Source organism: Pseudophryne corroboree, chromosome 10 (genome assembly GCF_028390025.1).
Source record: "Pseudophryne corroboree isolate aPseCor3 chromosome 10, aPseCor3.hap2, whole genome shotgun sequence".
NCBI classification, from domain to species: domain Eukaryota; kingdom Metazoa; phylum Chordata; class Amphibia; order Anura; family Myobatrachidae; genus Pseudophryne; species Pseudophryne corroboree.
Genome location: NC_086453.1, coordinates 207773374 through 207794016, shown reverse-complemented (window position 1 = coordinate 207794016; position 20643 = coordinate 207773374).

Here is a 20643-nt window from a genome sequence, read left to right as displayed (position 1 = left end):
TAAAGTAAGCTACTAGTATCAAGAAGATAGAAAAAAAAAAACACCACAGGTAGGTGGTATACAATTATGGATGGACTAGCGACTGCCGACACAGAGGTAGCTACAGCCGTGGACTACCGTACTGCGTCTGCTGCTAATATAGACTGGATGATAATGATATAAAAAAAATATATATATATATATATCACTACTGCAGCCGGACAGGTATATGTTATATAATGACGGACCTGCTGGACACTGTCAGCTCAGCACTGCAGACTCCTAAAGTAAGCTACTAGTAGTATCAAGAAGATAGAAGAAAAAAAAAACACCACAGGTAGGTGGTATACAATTATGGATGGACTAGCGACTGCCGACACAGAGGTAGCTAAAGCCGTGGACTACCGTACTGCGTCTGCTGCTAATATAGACTGGATGATAATGAGATATAAAATATATATATATCACTACTGCAGCCGGACAGGTATATATTATATAATGACGGACCTGCTGGACACTGTCAGCTCAGCACTGCAGACTCCTAAAGTAAGCTACTAGTAGTATCAAGAAGATAGAAAAAAAAAAAAAAACACCACGGGTAGGTGGTATACAATTCTGGATGGACGAGCGACTGCCGACACAGAGGTAGCTACAGCCGTGGACTACCGTACTGCGTCTGCTGCTAATATAGACTGGATGATAATGAGATATAAAATATATATATATCACTACTGCAGCCGGACAGGTATATATTATATAATGACGGACCTGCTGGACACTGTCAGCTCAGCACTGCAGACTCCTAAAGTAAGCTACTAGTATCAAGAAGATAGAAAAAAAAAACACCACGGGTAGGTGGTATACAATTATGGATGGACGAGCGACTGCCGACACAGAGGTAGCTACAGCCGTGGACTACCGTACTGCGTCTGCTGCAGTGCTAATATAGACTGGATGATAATGATATAAAAAATATATATATATCACTACTGCAGCCGGACAGGTATATATTATATAATGACGGACCTGCTGGACACTGTCAGCAGAATGCGTTTATAGAATAAAAACACCACACGACGAGTGTTTAACTTTTTCAGGCAGACAATCACAATATACTGGTGGTCAGTGGTCACTGGTCAGTCACACTGGCACTGGCAGTGGCACTCTGGCAGCAAAAGTGTGCACTGTTAAAATATGTACTCCAGCTATAACTGCTCCCCAGTCTCCCCCACAATTAAGCTGTGTGAGCAGTGAGCACTCAGCACAGTCAGATATACAGTATTACATAGATGATGCAGCACACTGAGGGCACACTGAGGCTGAGCACAGATATGGTATGTGACTGTGTCACACTGTGTATCGTTTTTCTTCAGGCAGAGAACGGATTAATTAAACTGGTGGTCACTGGTCACACTATCAGCAAGTAGTACTCCGTCCTAATATGCTCCCCAAAATTAGTAAATCAAGTGTCTCTACTCTCTACTACTCTCTAGTCTACTCTAAACGGAGAGGACGCCAGCCACGTCCTCTCCCTATCAATCTCAATGCACGTGTGAAAATGGCGGCGACGCGCGGCTCCTTATATAGAATCCGAGTCTCGCGATAGAATACGAGCCTCGCGAGAATCCGACAGCGGGATGATGACGTTCGGGCGCGCTCGGGTTAGCCGAGCAAGGCGGGAAGATCCGAGTCTGCCTCGGACCCGTGTAAAAAGCGTGAAGTTCGGGGGGGTTCGGTTTCCGAGAAACCGAACCCGCTCATCACTACTACATACCTTGCGTAAAGCTGGATGAAGCAGTTACCTTCTCCAGGTCAAACATAACTTTCAGGAACTGATCCTAAATTGAGGTTTAAAATAATCTGTACAGATGATTACAGCATCTAAAAATATATATAGTATAATATATATTTTTCATTGTTTGTACTGTGGTCAAAATTGCCTGGAAATGAATGTTATTGGGGTTAATAATACTCTAGAAACAAAAAAGGCCAAATCATGTGATATTAGCTGTTTTTTCATATTTAAAATAAATAAAATTAAATCAAAATCAGCAAAAATGGTCTGACACAGATCTTAATCAATAACTAGATCAGGGTCCCAAGCAAGGTAGAGTATGTATGTAGTCAGTGTCGGAATTGGGCATGTAGGTCCCACCAGGGGAATACAGTGGTAGGGGCCCATGTTTAGGGGTGTGGTCAGTCTGCAGAGGGGGTGTGGCCTGCCACCTCATTGATTTGGCTAACCATTAGAGAGTACAACGTCTGGGCCTCTTCATAAATATATACAGTAAATTCAGCTGCTGCATGCATAATAATGTACCAAATTAATAATAGCAATGCACTGTAGAAAATACACCATAGTCCAGTATAAGGTAACATATGTATAATGTATAATTCAAGTGCACAGTCTGGAACCTGATCCTTAGAGTAGGAGGTGGTCCCCCAGGCAGTGGAGCCCACCAGTGGTTTCCCCTGTACCCCTGTGGGCCAGTCCAAGCCTGTATGTAGTGGAAAGAAGGATTGATTAGTAATTTAATTTAATTTGTTTGCTTTAAAAAATGTAAATGAATCATTGGGGGCATTGGTGATGGTCTTTATTGCATATACAACTATTTATATTGGTTATTATTGCACTAATCTGACTTGAACTAATTTGACTTTTACTTTTTCTTTGACTATACATGCCCTGACTTAAGCCATCTATGCCTCTCCTCTCAATTGTTCGTCCTCCATATCTACCAACAAACATGAACCAAGTGGGGTACAGCACACACCACAATTTGTACAAAAAATGTACCACCTACTGTGTCACAATACGTGTATGAGTCAGAGATAATACTCTAACACTATGGTTTACTTTCACCTACAGTGTCACACAATACCTGTATGAGTCAGAAATACTAATCAAACACTTTTTTAATTTCACCAAGAGTGTCGCACAATGGAGGTCATTCCGAGTTGTTCGCTCGCAAGGCGATTTTAGCAGAGTTGCTCACGCTAAGCCGCCGCCTACTGGGAGTGAATCTTAGCATCTTAAAATTGCAAACGAAGTAATCGCAATATTGCGATTACACACCTCGTAGCAGTTTCTGAGTAGCTTCAGACTTACTCGGCATCTGCGATCAGTTCAGTGCTTGTCGTCCCTGGTTTGACGTCACAAACACACCCAGCGTTCGCCCAGACACTCCTCCGTTTCTCCGGCCACTCCTGCGTTTTTTCCGGAAACGGTAGCGTTTTTTCCCACACGCCCATAAAACGGCCTGTTTCCGCCCAGTAACACCCATTTCCTGTCAATCACATTACGATCGCCAGACCGATGAAAAAGCCGTGAGTAAAATTACTAAGTGCATAGCAAATTTACTTGGCGCAGTCGCAGTGCGGACATTGCGCATGCGCATTAAGCGGAAAATCGCTGCGATGCGAAGATTTTTACCGAGCGAACAACTCGGAATGAGGGCCTATACGTGTATAAGTAAGAAAATCTATTACTGTGGTACCAACTTCACCAATAGTGTCACACAATACGTGTATGAGTCAAAATTAGTAATTAAACATTGCAATTTAATTTCACCAACAGTGTTGCACAATACATGTACGAGTACGAAATAGTATACTGCGGTTGACCGGCAGTGTCACAGTACTTATGAAAATAAAATAAAAATTGTATAGTACATTGGGGTATAGCAAAAACAAATAAACAAAACAAAAATAATTATATTTTGGGCTTTTTACTTTTTATTATTTTAAATTTACACTGGGACAGAGTCTCTGGATGGATGGACAGATCACCCCTAGGTGCACAGAGCACCCCTTGTCAGATACACCAGATAACAGATAGAGCACCCCTGGATTGATACTGATAAGAATTGGAAACACCAGCCCCTGGATGTACACACAGTATACTTGGTTGTAACTGTTAACACTGGGGCAGAGCCTCTGAATCCATATGATAGACAGAGCACCCCTGGACTGATACATCAGCCCTATAGCAGTCCCCATCCCCATGCCACACAACTCAGCACAGAGACAGACACATCCATTCAGTGCACTCTCCACAGCCAGAGTGAAAATGGCGCCGATCACTGGGACCTTTTATAGAATTCAAAACCCTGTAAAAATCCGACAGCGGGATGATGACGTTTTGCCTCGTTTTGTGATCCAAGTCTGGCGGGAAACCCTGAGTTGGCAGGAATGTATCTAGGGGTCCGAGCGCCCCCCCCCCCCCCCCCACCCTACACACATTTGGAATAAGGTGTGAGTATTGGAAATGGGGCATGGTCTTGTGGGGGAAGGGCGTGGACACAATAGTACTTCCAATTCAAATTATGCCACACAGAAGTGTCCCTCATTCACATTACACCGCAAAGTAGAGTCTCGTATTCACGTTACACCATCCCTCCCCCCTAACCCACCTTTCCCACAGCCTGACCTTAACCCCCTCCCCCCAAAAGCCTCTTCAGTGGTGCCTAACCCTAACCCTCCCTTCCTAATCTCCCTCCCTGCAGCCTAACCCTAGCCCTCCCGCCCTCGCAGCCTAACCCTAACCCTCCCACGTGGCTTGCCAGTGAAGACTTTGGCACCAACTCAATCCAGATTTTGGCATTCTGCATCACTATTTATGTTGGGATGCCAGCATCAGCATTCCGAGCAGTTTCGGGATGCTGGCGTCAGCTTTCCGACCGCCGGGATGCCAAACGCCGGCATCTTGACTGCATCCTGAATGAAATGCTAATGAGCTGCTGTTAGATGAGCATCAAATGGACCCAGCCATTAACTAAACACCATTAGTTGGATGGTAGAAGTGCTTCCTGTTAGAAAAAACATCAGGGTGCCATCACTTCCAAGATAAAATTATCAATTATACAATTAACTGATATACATTTCCTTGAACATGGCCTTGAAATAGGTAAGATATGTATTTTCTTTATTACACTTAACAAGTTAAAGTTTTCGCTTACTTAGCACCGGAAATTTTTCGGGTTTTGTGTTTTGGTTTTGGGTTCGGTTCCGCGGCCGTGTTTTGGGTTCGAACGCGTTTTGGCAAAACCTCACCGAATTTTTTTTGTCGGATTCGGGTGTGTTTTGGATTCGGGTGTTTTTTTCAAAAAACCTTAAAAAACAGCTTAAATCATAGAATTTGGGGGTCATTTTGATCCCAAAGTATTATTAACCTCAATAACCATAATTTCCACTCATTTTCAGTCTATTCTGAACACCTCACACCTCACAATATTATTTTTAGTCCTAAAATTTGCACCGAGGTCGCTGGATGGCTAAGCTAAGCGACCCAAGTGGACGACACAAACACCTGGCCCATCTAGGAGTGGCACTGCAGTGTCACGCAGGATGGCCCTTCCAAAAAACACTCCCCAAACAGCACATGACGCAAAGAAAAAAAGAGGCGCAATGAGGTAGCTGTGTGAGTAAGCTAAGCGACCCTAGTGGCCGACACAAACACCTGGCCCATCTAGGAGTGGCACTGCAGTGTCACGCAGGATGGCCCTTCCAAAAAACACTCCCCAAACAGCACACGACGCAAAGAAAAAAAGAGGCGCAATGAGGTAGCTGTGTGAGTAAGCTAAGCGACCCTAGTGGCCGACACAAACACCTGGCCCATCTAGGAGTGGCACTGCAGTGTCACGCAGGATGGCCCTTCCAAAAAACACCCCCCAAACAGCACATGACGCAAAGAAAAATGAAAGAAAAAAGAGGTGCAAGATGGAATTGTCCTTGGGCCCTCCCACCCACCCTTATGTTGTATAAACAGGACATGCACACTTTAACCAACCCATCATTTCAGTGACAGGGTCTGCCACACGACTGTGACTGAAATGACGGGTTGGTTTGGACCCCCACCAAAAAAGAAGCAATTAATCTCTCCTTGCACAAACTGGCTCTACAGAGGCAAGATGTCCACCTCATCATCATCCTCCGATATATCACTGTGTACATCCCCCTCCTCACAGATTATCAATTCGTCCCCACTGGAATCCACCATCTCAGCTCCCTGTGTACTTTGTGGAGGCAATTGCTGCTGGTCAATGTCTCCACGGAGGAATTGATTATAATTCATTTTAATGAACATCATCTTCTCCACATTTTCTGGATGTAACCTCGTACGCCGATTGCTGACAAGGTGAGCGGCGGCACTAAACACTCTTTCGGAGTACACACTTGTGGGAGGGCAACTTAGGTAGAATAAAGCCAGTTTGTGCAAGGGCCTCCAAATTGCCTCTTTTTCCTGCCAGTATAAGTACGGACTGTCTGACGTGCCTACTTGGATGCGGTCACTCATATAATCCTCCACCATTCTTTCAATGGGGAGAGAATCATATGCAGTGACAGTAGACGACATGTCCGTAATCGTTGGCAGGTCCTTCAGTCCGGACCAGATGTCAGCATCAGCAGTCGCTCCAGACTGCCCTGCATCACCGCCAGCGGGTGGGCTCGGAATTCTGAGCCTTTTCCTCGCACCCCCAGTTGCGGGAGAATGTGAAGGAGGAGATGTTGACAGGTCGCGTTCCGCTTGACTTGACAATTTTGTCACCAGCAGTTCTTTGAACCCCAGCAGACTTGTGTCTGCCGGAAAGAGAGATCCAAGGTAGGTTTTAAATCTAGGATCGAGCACGGTGGCCAAAATGTAGTGCTCTGATTTCAACAGATTGACCACCCGTGAATCCTTGTTAAGCGAATTAAGGGCTCCATCCACAAGTCCCACATGCCTAGCGGAATCGCTCTGTGTTAGCTCCTCCTTCAATGTCTCCAGCTTCTTCTGCAAAAGCCTGATGAGGGGAATGACCTGACTCAGGCTGGCAGTGTCTGAACTGACTTCACGTGTGGCAAGTTCAAAAGGTTGCAGAACCTTGCACAACGTTGAAATCATTCTCCACTGCGCTTGAGACAGGTGCATTCCACCTCCTATATCGTGCTCAGTTGTATAGGCTTGAATGGCCTTTTGCTGCTCCTCCAACCTCTGAAGCATATTGGTGGTGCTCCAGTCTTCTGTACGCGGTGCCTGTACGCCGAAAGTGTCCCGCAATTCTTCTGGCCACCGACAGCATCTCTTGCACGCCCCTGTCGTTTTTTAAATAATTCTGCACCACCAAATTCAAGGTATGTGCAAAACATGGGACGTGCTGGAATTTGCCCAGATTTAATGCACACACAATATTGCTGGCGTTGTCCGATGCCACAAATCCACAGGAGAGTCCAATTGGGGTAAGCCATTCTGCGATGATCTTCCTCAGTTGCCGTAAGAGGTTTTTAGCTGTGTGCGTATTCTGGAAAGCGGTGATACAAAGCGTAGCCTGCCTAGGAAAGAGTTGGCGTTTGCGAGATGCTGCTACTGGTGCCGCCGCTGCTGTTCTTGCGGCGGGAGTCCATACATCTACCCAGTGGGCTGTCACAGTCATATAGTCCTGAGTCTGCCCTGCTCCACTTGTCCACATGTCCGTGGTTAAGTGGACATTGGGTACAACTGCATTTTTTAGGACACTGGTGAGTCTTTTTCTGAGGTCTGTGTACATTTTCGGTATCGCCTGCCTAGAGAAATGGAACCGAGATGGTATTTGGTACCGGGGACACAGTACCTCCAACAAGTCTCTAGTTGCCTCTGCAGTAATGATGGATACTGGAACCACGTTTCTCACCGCCCAGGATGCCAAGGCCTCAGTTATCCGCTTTGCAGCAGGATGACTGCTGTGATATTTCATCTTCCTCGCAAAGGACTGTTGGACAGTCAATTGCTTGGTGGAAGTAGTAAAAGTGGTCTTACGAGTACGACTTCCCCTCTGGGATGACCATCGACTCCCAGCAGCAACAACAGCAGCGCCAGCAGCAGTAGGCGTTACACGCAAGGATGCATCGGAGGAATCCCAGGCAGGAGAGGACTCGTCAGAATTGCCAGTGACATGGCCTGCAGGACTATTGGCATTCCTGGGGAAGGAGGAAATTGACACTGAGGGAGTTGGTGGGGTGGTTTGCGTGAGCTTGGTTACAAGAGGAAGGGATTTACTGGTCAGTGGACTGCTTCCGCTGTCGCCCAAAGTTTTTGAACTTGTCACTGACTTATGATGAATGCGCTGCAGGTGACGTATAAGGGAGGATGTTCCGAGGTGGTTAACGTCCTTACCCCTACTTATTACAGCTTGACAAAGGCAACACACGGCTTGACAAATGTTGTCCGCATTTCTGTTGAAATACTTCAACACCGAAGAGCTGATTTTTTTGGTATTTTCACCAGGCATGTCAATGGCCCTATTCCTCCCACGGACAACAGGTGTCTCCCCGGGTGCCTGACTTAAACAAACCACCTCACCATCAGAATCCTCCTGGTCAATTTCCTCCCCAGCGCCAGCAACACCCATATCCTCCTCATCCTGGTGTACTTCAACACTGACATCTTCAATCTGACTATCAGGAACTGGACTGCGGGTGCTCCTTCCAGCACTTGCAGGGGGCGTGCAAATGGTGGAAGGCGCATGCTCTTCACGTCCAGTGTTGGGAAGGTCAGGCATCGCAAACGACACAATTGGACTCTCCTTGTGGATTTGTGATTTCGAAGAACGCACAGTTCTTTGCTGTGCTTTTGCCAGCTTGAGTCTTTTCATTTTTCTAGCGAGAGGCTGAGTGCTTCCATCCTCATGTGAAGCTGAACCACTAGCCATGAACATAGGCCAGGGCCTCAGCCGTTCCTTGCCACTCCGTGTGGTAAATGGCATATTGGCAAGTTTACGCTTCTCCTCCGACAATTTTATTTTAGATTTTTGAGTCCTTTTTTTACTGATATTTGGTGTTTTGGATTTTACATGCTCTGTACTATGACATTTGGCATCGGCCTTGGCAGACGACGTTGCTGGCATTTCATCGTCTCGGCCATGACTAGTGGCAGCAGCTTCAGCACGAGGTGGAAGTCGATCTTGATCTTTCCCTATTTTTGGAACCTCAACATTTTTGTTCTCCATATTTTAATAGGCACAACTAAAAGGCACCTCAGGTAAACAATGGAGATGGATGGATACTAGTATACTTATGGATTGACGAGCGACTGCCGTCACAGAGGTAGCTACAGCCGTGGACTACCGTACTGCGTCTGCTGCTAATATAGACTGGATGATACTGATATAAAATATATATATATATATATATATCACTACTGCAGCCGGACAGGTATATATTATATAATGACGGACCTGCTGGACACTGTCAGCTCAGCACTGCAGACTCCTAAAGTAAGCTACTAGTAGTATCAAGAAGATAGAAAAAAAAACACCACAGGTAGGTGGTATACAATTATGGATGGACGAGCGACTGCCGACACAGAGGTAGCTACAGCCGTGGACTACCGTACTGCGTCTGCTGCTAATATAGACTGGATGATAATGATATAAAAATATATATATATATCACTACTGCAGCCGGACAGGTATATATTATATAATGACGGACCTGCTGGACACTGTCAGCTCAGCACTGCAGACTCCTAAAGTAAGCTACTAGTAGTATCAAGAAGATAGAAAAGAAAAAAAACACCACAGGTAGGTGGTATACAATTATGGATGGACTAGCGACTGCCGACACAGAGGTAGTTACAGCCGTGGACTACCGTACTGCGTCTGCTGCTAATATAGACTGGATGATATAAAATATATATATATCACTACTGCAGCCGGACAGGTATATATTATATAATGACGGACCTGCTGGACACTGTCAGCTCAGCACTGCAGACTCCTAAAGTAAGCTACTAGTATCAAGAAGATAGAAAAAAAAAAAAAACACCACGGGTAGGTGGTATACAATTATGGATGGACGAGCGACTGCCGACACAGAGGTAGCTACAGCCGTGGACTACCGTACTGCGTCTGCTGCTAATATAGACTGGATGATAATGATATAAAAAATATATATATATATCACTACTGCAGCCGGACAGGTATATATTATATAATGACGGACCTGCTGGACACTGTCAGCTCAGCACTGCAGACTCCTAAAGTAAGCTACTAGTAGTATCAAGAAGATAGAAAAAAAAAAACACCACAGGTAGGTGGTATACAATTATGGATGGACTAGCGACTGCCGACACAGAGGTAGCTACAGCCGTGGACTACCGTACTGCGTCTGCTGTTAATATAGACTGGATGATAATGAGATATAAAATATATATATATATCACTACTGCAGCCGGACAGGTATATATTATATAATGACGGACCTGCTGGACACTGTCAGCTCAGCACTGCAGACTCCTAAAGTAAGCTACTAGTATCAAGAAGATAGAAAAAAAAAAAACACCACAGGTAGGTGGTATACAATTATGGATGGACGAGCGACTGCCGCCACAGAGGTAGCTACAGCCGTGGACTACCGTACTGCGTCTGCTGCTAATATAGACTGGATGATAATGATATAAAAAATATATATATATATATCACTACTGCAGCCGGACAGGTATATATTATATAATGACGGACCTGCTGGACACTGTCAGCTCAGCACTGCAGACTCCTAAAGTAAGCTACTAGTAGTATCAAGAAGATAGAAAAAAAAAAAACACCACAGGTAGGTGGTATACAATTATGGATGGACTAGCGACTGCCGACACAGAGGTAGCTACAGCCGTGGACTACCGTACTGCGTCTGCTGCTAATATAGACTGGATGATAATGAGATATAAAATATATATATATCACTACTGCAGCCGGACAGGTATATATTATATAATGACGGACCTGCTGGACACTGTCAGCTCAGCACTGCAGACTCCTAAAGTAAGCTACTAGTATCAAGAAGATAGAAAAAAAAAAACACCACAGGTAGGTGGTATACAATTATGGATGGACGAGCGACTGCCGACACAGAGGTAGCTACAGCCGTGGACTACCGTACTGCATCTGCTGCTAATATAGACTGGATGATAATGATATAAAAATATATATATATATCACTACTGCAGCCGGACAGGTATATATTATATAATGACGGACCTGCTGGACACTGTCAGCTCAGCACTGCAGACTCCTAAAGTAAGCTACTAGTAGTATCAAGAAGATAGAAAAGAAAAAAAACACCACAGGTAGGTGGTATACAATTATGGATGGACTAGCGACTGCCGACACAGAGGTAGTTACAGCCGTGGACTACCGTACTGCGTCTGCTGCTAATATAGACTGGATGATATAAAATATATATATATCACTACTGCAGCCGGACAGGTATATATTATATAATGACGGACCTGCTGGACACTGTCAGCTCAGCACTGCAGACTCCTAAAGTAAGCTACTAGTATCAAGAAGATAGAAAAAAAAAAAAACACCACGGGTAGGTGGTATACAATTATGGATGGACGAGCGACTGCCGACACAGAGGTAGCTACAGCCGTGGACTACCGTACTGCGTCTGCTGCTAATATAGACTGGATGATAATGATATAAAAAATATATATATATATCACTACTGCAGCCGGACAGGTATATATTATATAATGACGGACCTGCTGGACACTGTCAGCTCAGCACTGCAGACTCCTAAAGTAAGCTACTAGTAGTATCAAGAAGATAGAAAAAAAAAAACACCACAGGTAGGTGGTATACAATTATGGATGGACTAGCGACTGCCGACACAGAGGTAGCTACAGCCGTGGACTACCGTACTGCGTCTGCTGTTAATATAGACTGGATGATAATGAGATATAAAATATATATATATATCACTACTGCAGCCGGACAGGTATATATTATATAATGACGGACCTGCTGGACACTGTCAGCTCAGCACTGCAGACTCCTAAAGTAAGCTACTAGTATCAAGAAGATAGAAAAAAAAAAAACACCACAGGTAGGTGGTATACAATTATGGATGGACGAGCGACTGCCGACACAGAGGTAGCTACAGCCGTGGACTACCGTACTGCGTCTGCTGCTAATATAGACTGGATGATAATGATATAAAAAATATATATATATATATCACTACTGCAGCCGGACAGGTATATATTATATAATGACGGACCTGCTGGACACTGTCAGCTCAGCACTGCAGACTCCTAAAGTAAGCTACTAGTAGTATCAAGAAGATAGAAAAAAAAAAACACCACAGGTAGGTGGTATACAATTATGGATGGACTAGCGACTGCCGACACAGAGGTAGCTACAGCCGTGGACTACCGTACTGCGTCTGCTGCTAATATAGACTGGATGATAATGAGATATAAAATATATATATATCACTACTGCAGCCGGACAGGTATATATTATATAATGACGGACCTGCTGGACACTGTCAGCTCAGCACTGCAGACTCCTAAAGTAAGCTACTAGTATCAAGAAGATAGAAAAAAAAAAAACACCACAGGTAGGTGGTATACAATTATGGATGGACGAGCGACTGCCGACACAGAGGTAGCTACAGCCGTGGACTACCGTACTGCATCTGCTGCTAATATAGACTGGATGATAATGATATAAAAAATATATATATATATCACTACTGCAGCCGGACAGGTATATATTATATAATGACGGACCTGCTGGACACTGTCAGCTCAGCACTGCAGACTCCTAAAGTAAGCTACTAGTAGTATCAAGAAGATAGAAAAAAAAAAACACCACAGGTAGGTGGTATACAATTATGGATGGACTAGCGACTGCCGACACAGAGGTAGCTACAGCCGTGGACTACCGTACTGCGTCTGCTGCTAATATAGACTGGATGATAATGAGATATAAAATATATATATATATCACTACTGCAGCCGGACAGGTATATATTATATAATGACGGACCTGCTGGACACTGTCAGCTCAGCACTGCAGACTCCTAAAGTAAGCTACTAGTATCAAGAAGATAGAAAAAAAAAAAAAACACCACGGGTAGGTGGTATACAATTCTGGATGGACGAGCGACTGCCGACACAGAGGTAGCTACAGCCGTGGACTACCGTACTGCGTCTGCTGCTAATATAGACTGGATGATAATGATATAAAAAATATATATATATATCACTACTGCAGCCGGACAGGTATATATTATATAATGACGGACCTGCTGGACACTGTCAGCAGAATGCGTTTATAGAATAAAAACACCACACGACGAGTGTTTAACTTTTTCAGGCAGACAATCACAATATACTGGTGGTCAGTGGTCACTGGTCAGTCACACTGGCACTGGCAGTGGCACTCTGGCAGCAAAAGTGTGCACTGTTAAAATATGTACTCCTGCTATAACTGCTCCCCAGTCTCCCCCACAATTAAGCTGTGTGAGCAGTGAGCACTCAGCACAGTCAGATATACAGTATTACATAGATGATGCAGCACACTGAGGGCACACTGAGGCTGAGCACAGATATGGTATGTGACTGTGTCACACTGTGTATCGTTTTTTTTCAGGCAGAGAACGGATTAATTAAACTGGTGGTCACTGGTCACACTATCAGCAAGTAGTACTCCGTCCTAATATGCTCCCCAAAATTAGTAAATCAAGTGTCTCTACTCTCTACTACTCTCTAGTCTACTCTAAACGGAGAGGACGCCAGCCACGTCCTCTCCCTATCAATCTCAATGCACGTGTGAAAATGGCGGCGACGCGCGGCTCCTTATATAGAATCCGAGTCTCGCGATAGAATACGAGCCTCGCGAGAATCCGACAGCGGGATGATGACGTTCGGGCGCGCTCGGGTTAGCCGAGCAAGGCGGGAAGATCCGAGTCTGCCTCGGACCCGTGTAAAAAGCGTGAAGTTCGGGGGGGTTCGGTTTCCGAGAAACCGAACCCGCTCATCACTACTTACTACTTACATCTAACATGCATGAAAATCGTGTCGTTTTCCAGGTACTACAGTCCCTTCTCCCAAACACTGACACTTTTTTTATTATCTTCAACAATACTGTGCTATATAACAATTGCTGTGTACCTGGTGAGAGTCTGTTACTGCCGGCGCAGCACCGCACTGCACTAGTGATCAGACTAGTGTCCGGCAGCACCGCACTTGTAATCAGACTCACAATAAACTACAGTTCCCAGCAGCCCTTACTGCCGGGAGCTCCCAGCAACAAGGGCTGCTGGGAGCTGTAGTATATTATGAGTCTGATTACAAGTGCGGTGCTGCCAGACACCAGCGCAGCTCCAGCAGTAACATACTCTCATCAGGTACAGTCTGACAGGACTGCTTTTCTATGGCCGCGGGTGGCACAGCCAGGCGGCGCCCCCTCCTTGCCTGGCGCCCCTGGCGAGTGCCATCCTGGCCAATAGGTAGATACACCCCTGCGAGTCAGACTCAGATCCGGACTCGGATCGAGAAGTTCAGATGGGTCTGGTTCTCGGAGAACTGGACCTACTCATCTCTAATTCAGACACATCAGTGATGCTGATACCAGCTACTGCAGCCATAACATGACAAACCTATACCAAAGGGGCGATAATATACTTACAGTAAGCCCTTAGTGCTTTTAAAAATAAAGTGCAGTAGTTTAAGTAGAGTTTTGAGAGTGGTGTAAGTTCAACCCAGTCGCCCGGCGGCATGATAAAATGTTGGTGCCCCCCCATACATATACTATAGGAATATATATACATAGTATACATATATAATATATATATCTTTTACCTCTTTTACTTACACACACACATGCCTCTTACACACACACACACACACACACACACACACACATGCCTCTTTCACTTACACACACACACACACATGCCTCTTTCACTTACACACACATGCCTCTTTCACTTACGCACACATGCCTCTTTCACTTACGCACACATGCCTCTTTCACTTACACACACACAATTACACATACACACACGCCTCTTTCACTTAAACACACAACTTTCCTTAAAAAAACACAGACACACACACCTCACTTAAAAACATTCACAACATTTATTAAAGATACAGGAAAGAAAAAAATGGGAAGGTGTTCTCTTGGGCACCTCAACTATATCCACATCATGTAAACAAACATCAAATATACATAGAATGATATCATTCTATGTATATTTGATGTTTGTTTACATGATGTGGATATAGCGGAGGCGCCCAGGGGAACACCTTCCCATTTTTCGTTTCCTGTTCTATAAACTTTGAGGTATTTTGGGGGGATACCTACCGGTGATTGTGTGGGCAGCCCATTTGTGAGTGTGCGATTCAGAGGCAACCAAAACAATTTTGAAAATTTGGATATATTAAAGATACCCCCGGTAATTACCCCAACACACACACACACACACACACACACACACACACACACACACACACACACACAGTGCAACAGCTTGAGGCAGGTGGTGCAAGTGCCTACCTGTTGCTATCAGCAGGATGGGGGAAGAGAGTCCTTCAGCCGGCCAGCTCTATTAGTAGTGCCTGCGAGCAGCTGTGCACTGGAGCTCCCCATAGCTGCAGCCAGCTGCCAGCTTGTCTCTGTGGATACGAGGAGGCAGCTGCTGCTGCCTTGTCACGACACTGACACAGCTCCTCCATCCAGATGCGGTGGTGGATTGTCAGGCAGTGGAAGGCAATGGAGGAGAGGTGCCCCTTCAGGCTAAGAGCCTGGCGGTAGCCGACTCCTTTGCCTCCCACAGTTCCGCCACTGGTTTTGAGAAAGCTTGTAATTCAACGTAGTATGTGCTGTAAACTGCACTGCATAATACAGTTGTCGAAGTCAGAAAAATGTCTCTATGCACGTTGCCATATTTGCACCTCATTCATGTCCGCGCTGCGCGGGCGTACGCTCTCCCGTACGTACACATACTCACAGCCGCGGGCACCCGCAGGCGCACGGTATGCGTATTTACGGTAGAGTTTACGTAGTCGTAGCGTGCGACTCATTCGTTACATATTTTCACAATTAATGTAGTTTATAGATTATGGTCCCTTTGATAGATTCTGAAAGTTTGGTTAATATAGAATGTCCCTGAACGGAGGAATCCCTCTTTGTATTGTGCGAAGGGCCTAACAGGAGTCAGACAGTGGTGTTTGGTACCTATCGGAAGAGTATTTAAATAGCAATATTCCGGTGTTGGTTTGGAGCAGATTAATTGCTCGTGCGAATAGTTATGGACATAAGAAGTTATGTCCATTTATTTATTATTATTTGTCCTTACTTAGTCATGCATCTGAACAGTTGGAGACAGGCATCAGTAGGTCTCAAATGTCTCTTTGACCTCAGAGATCCCCCAAACAATAGTTTGCATGTTAAGAGGGCCTCATATCTATACATGCATAAGGTAAACACAGGAATAGTAATTGAAGATCAATTGTACTCCAAATCAGTATCTTTCCCGCAGACGGAGTACAATAGTCTTTAATTACACTGAGCTTTTGAGACTCAATGAGGAAGGCCAACACCTGTGTTTACAAATGGGGCTGGATTTGTATACAGGAGAATGAGGGCTGAGATGTCATTGTCTCAACTGAAAGTGGACATCATGAATATAAAACAAAGCCCAGAGACAGGATTCTGTTTTGTATTCGCCAAACAATAGCTTCTCACTAGACAGGAATGTGTTGGTCATCACCCATTGTGTTACATAACCAAGGCCACTGATGCAGCTGGCTCACATGCTGGGAGGGACACACACTTCCGGTGGTTGACACACCCCCACAGCTGGAATGCAGGTATGATATACCCACTGGAGATCACGGGGCTGACTCTCTCACTCAGAACTAAGCTAGCATCAAGCAGCATGGCGGCTACATCCCCAGGACAGAATTCCTTCCCAAAGGCTAAGTATAGAATCACATGGCTATAGAAGGAAATATAGACATATTGCTTTCTGGTTTAAATAGGATATTGTAACTTGGTTGTGTGATTGTTGGGTGTTTGTGGATACTCTGTGAAGTCTGTGATAAATTGGAACAGTATACAATCTGTAGCATAATATTTGTGGTATTTGTTTGCCAATGGAGATTTAAAATAGATTGTGCTGGTTAGTTATAATATATATATCTTGTTAATCATAAATACCACCATGCAGTACTTTTGAATATGTGCTGGTAGCAATGGCAGGCTGATACTTGTGAGTACCTGGTGGTCTGGTCTTGTGATAACTCATATGCTCTGGTTATAGAGATACTGTGTTTGCTTGAAATTGTGAAAGGTGATTTAGATTGTTTGGAATTGTAAAATCAGAACATATGCATTGTTTTGAGGCTTGGACATTTTGGAATCAATTGGAGTTTTTCCCAAAATGGAGTCTAGCTTCTGCCCCATGCGGCATTGTAGGGACGATTGTGTAGCTGGGTGTTGTGTATATAGGGACAGGCAGCATAGGTAAGCTCAAGTACTTTCTAAACAAAGATTCTCAGCATTTATTAAACTGCGCAGCGATTGTTCCTCACATGTGTAAGCTTCGCTGCAACCATATTGTCTTTTAATGTTATTGTGAGCCAATTTCTCTCATCTCTCTCCGTCTCTCTCTCTCTCTCTCTCTCTCTCTCTCTCTCTCTCTCTCCTCTTTTCTCTTATATCTCTCATAGTATTATAGTATTGTATTGTATTGCATTTAGGTCAGTGTAGTATTGTCTTTTTGTATTTATTGTTTAGTTCTGTGGTTAGGAAGTCTTTGTTATATTGTAGTGTATCATTTGTACTGTTATCCCCTTTTACAAGTATATTAGATATAATACAGTTAATAGGCCTTGGAACCTAAACCAGCATCTGTGTATTTTCTATAGTGATAAGTGTTCATTTGAGCGTCGGTGACGCTCAAGCAGCTTTGTAGATAGTCAGGTTACACAAGGTTGCACTTACACCCTGTACTCACATTAAGGTATTCAGTGTATTTCATTGGTATAAGGTTTTATCATAAAGGTATAGCGTTGTGAGCGTCTGCGCCGCTGGTGACCTCCTCGTGGTCTCGAGCGTATGCTACGCCATAGCGAATCATTCCCCTAGACATAGCCAATAACGTGTCCTGTGATCACTGGGCCGTGAGCGAACGTGACGCTTGAGCGTCTCGCCTACGGCTGAGCGATCGCTACGCCAATAGCGTACCATTACGGTACTTCTTGAGCAAACAGCGTACAGTGTTCTTAGCTTCATAAAGGGTTGTTTATACGACAAGGAATTTAGCATTGTCAATTGCGGGCTCGTCCTATACTTCTCATATCTGCACTAGGTAGATCAGCAGACATTATCCCTCCAGCAAAGGGTGGGAGGTTGTCTCACAGTGCTGACGGGATAAGCGTCTGCTTCGCTTAGATAAAGAGTGCTGAAGGAACCCGGTAACCGGAGGTAAGAACAGTACGCTATTGTCTTTGAAAATCTGGTTTTTATTTCAATTTGGTGCCAACTACACACTCAGGCCTAGAATAACTTTAGGAGTTTTGAATGATGACTTTCTTTGTGACAAGAGGCCGCATGGTCTGTCCACCATTTTGTGTGACCCTCATGGAGGTGGAAGGGGGAGGAGCAGCGGCCATTTTGGGAAGGTCAACATTTTTTTTTTTTTTTCTGAGCGGCTGGTTTTCAGTTGACTCAGGAAACAATCAGCCATCCACTGTCAAAAAGAAATCATCATTTAATGAGGTTTTTTTTTTTATGCATTTATTTAATCTATATCATAGTCAATCATAAGTAATAGTGATTGGTACTTATATGTAATTTCATATGCGTGTGCTTACATCAATGTATGTTATTAGATTAAATTTAGAATTGCATTTTCATCTGTGTAAGTTTCACATCTCACATTCCTGTTTGCCAATTTTATAGTTGATAGAAAGTGCTAAAAAGAGATTTGCTGTTATTTCATAGTAGAGGTGATAGTTAAAGTATAGAACAACACACGGTTTGTCTGAGATACAAGGCAGTCAGTGTGGATTGCGGTAGATGATCAGGGATCATTTGCATTGATAAAAATATATTGTGTTACGGTGGATCTTTGCATTGCGTACACGTGTCGCTAACAAAGACTAGCGTACGCAATCCAAAAGGCAGACGCACGCAGCGTTCATTACGCAACGTAGCATCCGGTTACGCCCACGTAGCTCAAGTTGTGATAAAGTGAAGTAACGCAAAGGCGATAATTAACGCACAGCGGTAGATAACGCGACGCGGTAAATAACGCAAATCTATTTTTGGAAAATCTGAAATTTAGTTTAACAGATCCTGCTCCTAATTGGTAACACTGTTGGGCTAAAGACAAATTTCTGCGCAGAAATAGATATAGAAACAAAGTGTACATGTGTTGAGTGAGTGTGTTTTGTATACAAAAGTTTATATAACTTTAAGGTGGAACCAAAAGGAAAGCCGGGTACTCGTCAAGGGACATACGTGTAAGTGACATATACGGTGGCTAGGGAGGCATCCCTGGTTAAATAATATTTGAGCATTAGAGTATAGCGGACCATAAGGTAACAAGACCAGGAGGTCATAAGGAACAAGACCAGGAGGTCATAAGGTAACAAGACCAGGAGGTCATAAGGTAACAAGACCAGGAGGTCATAAGGTAACAAGACCAGGAGGTCGTAAGGTAAAAGGTCCGCTATAAAAGTCCAGTGGCACAACGCCTGGGGTGTTGGTGCAGAACCCATATAGGCCATACAAGCTCTGGCTGAAGGAATCGCAGCCGGAAACATAGATTCCATTGATCTTTCAGTACATGACAAGTAGTGCTCGTATACTGAACGATTGGACCGCACGTTATTGTGTGCAGTAGTTAGTAATCTGACCTAATACCATTAGAGTAAAGTGGTCACAAACGCTATCTGTACATTCTGACGTGATTTGTGTAATTTTTTATTTTTGGAAGGGAAGTTCGCTGGTCACTCAGGAACTATCTAACAACCCCAACTTTACTGGAAAGAGTAAGTGTCCTGCGGGTAACCCTCATATGTTCCAGTAAACTAAAGGTTCACAGGGGCCCTAGGTTGGGTCCAGCAGCTCTGGCTACAGTGATTGCAGCACAGGCCAACGTGGGCGAGAAGTAAGTGGGGTACTTGATAAACCACCACCGCCGGCCTGCCCAAGGACATCTTGGTTTGTTTGTAAGGGTTCGCTGAAAGCCTTGATATTCAAGGAGGAATAGGCAACGCCTGCAGATTATGGGGGCCATTTGTTCAGGTAGGGGGCGATCAACCTCGGTTCGGGTTGATTCAGAGAACCGATCCATCGGGTCGGCACGATATGTGATGTGTAAGAAATATGGAAATCACGCTGAAGTTTTATGTGATGAATGGGAGAGAATGACTGTACAAGACAGGGACAAATTCCCAAGAATAGGTAGCTTCAGTCCAGTAGTGTTACAAAATTTAAGGAGGAGGATAAGTCTCATTGAACCAACGAAGAGACAAAATAAACATTATGAATATTTACAGTTATGGCAACAGGAAAGTGAATTACAAAAAGAGTCTATTGACTTTTCTGACTCTTATCTTGAGAGGAGAGATATGGCAGCAGGAGAGGAGTTGATTGCGGAGAGAAAAGCACAAAAGTGGAACAATAAAAATGCTCTTAGCAACTGTAGTATAGATAATAAGAATAAGTGTAATGAATGTAACAATGATTATTGTAATACTGTTGAATGTACAACTATTAACCCATGCAAGTCGCACCCCATGTTAAACTTTCCTCAGGAATACAAACAAGAAAGTGAGCCCAGAACGATGTCGGCACCTCTTCCAGAAGCCATCCTACAAGACATCCAGGTGGACACGACCAA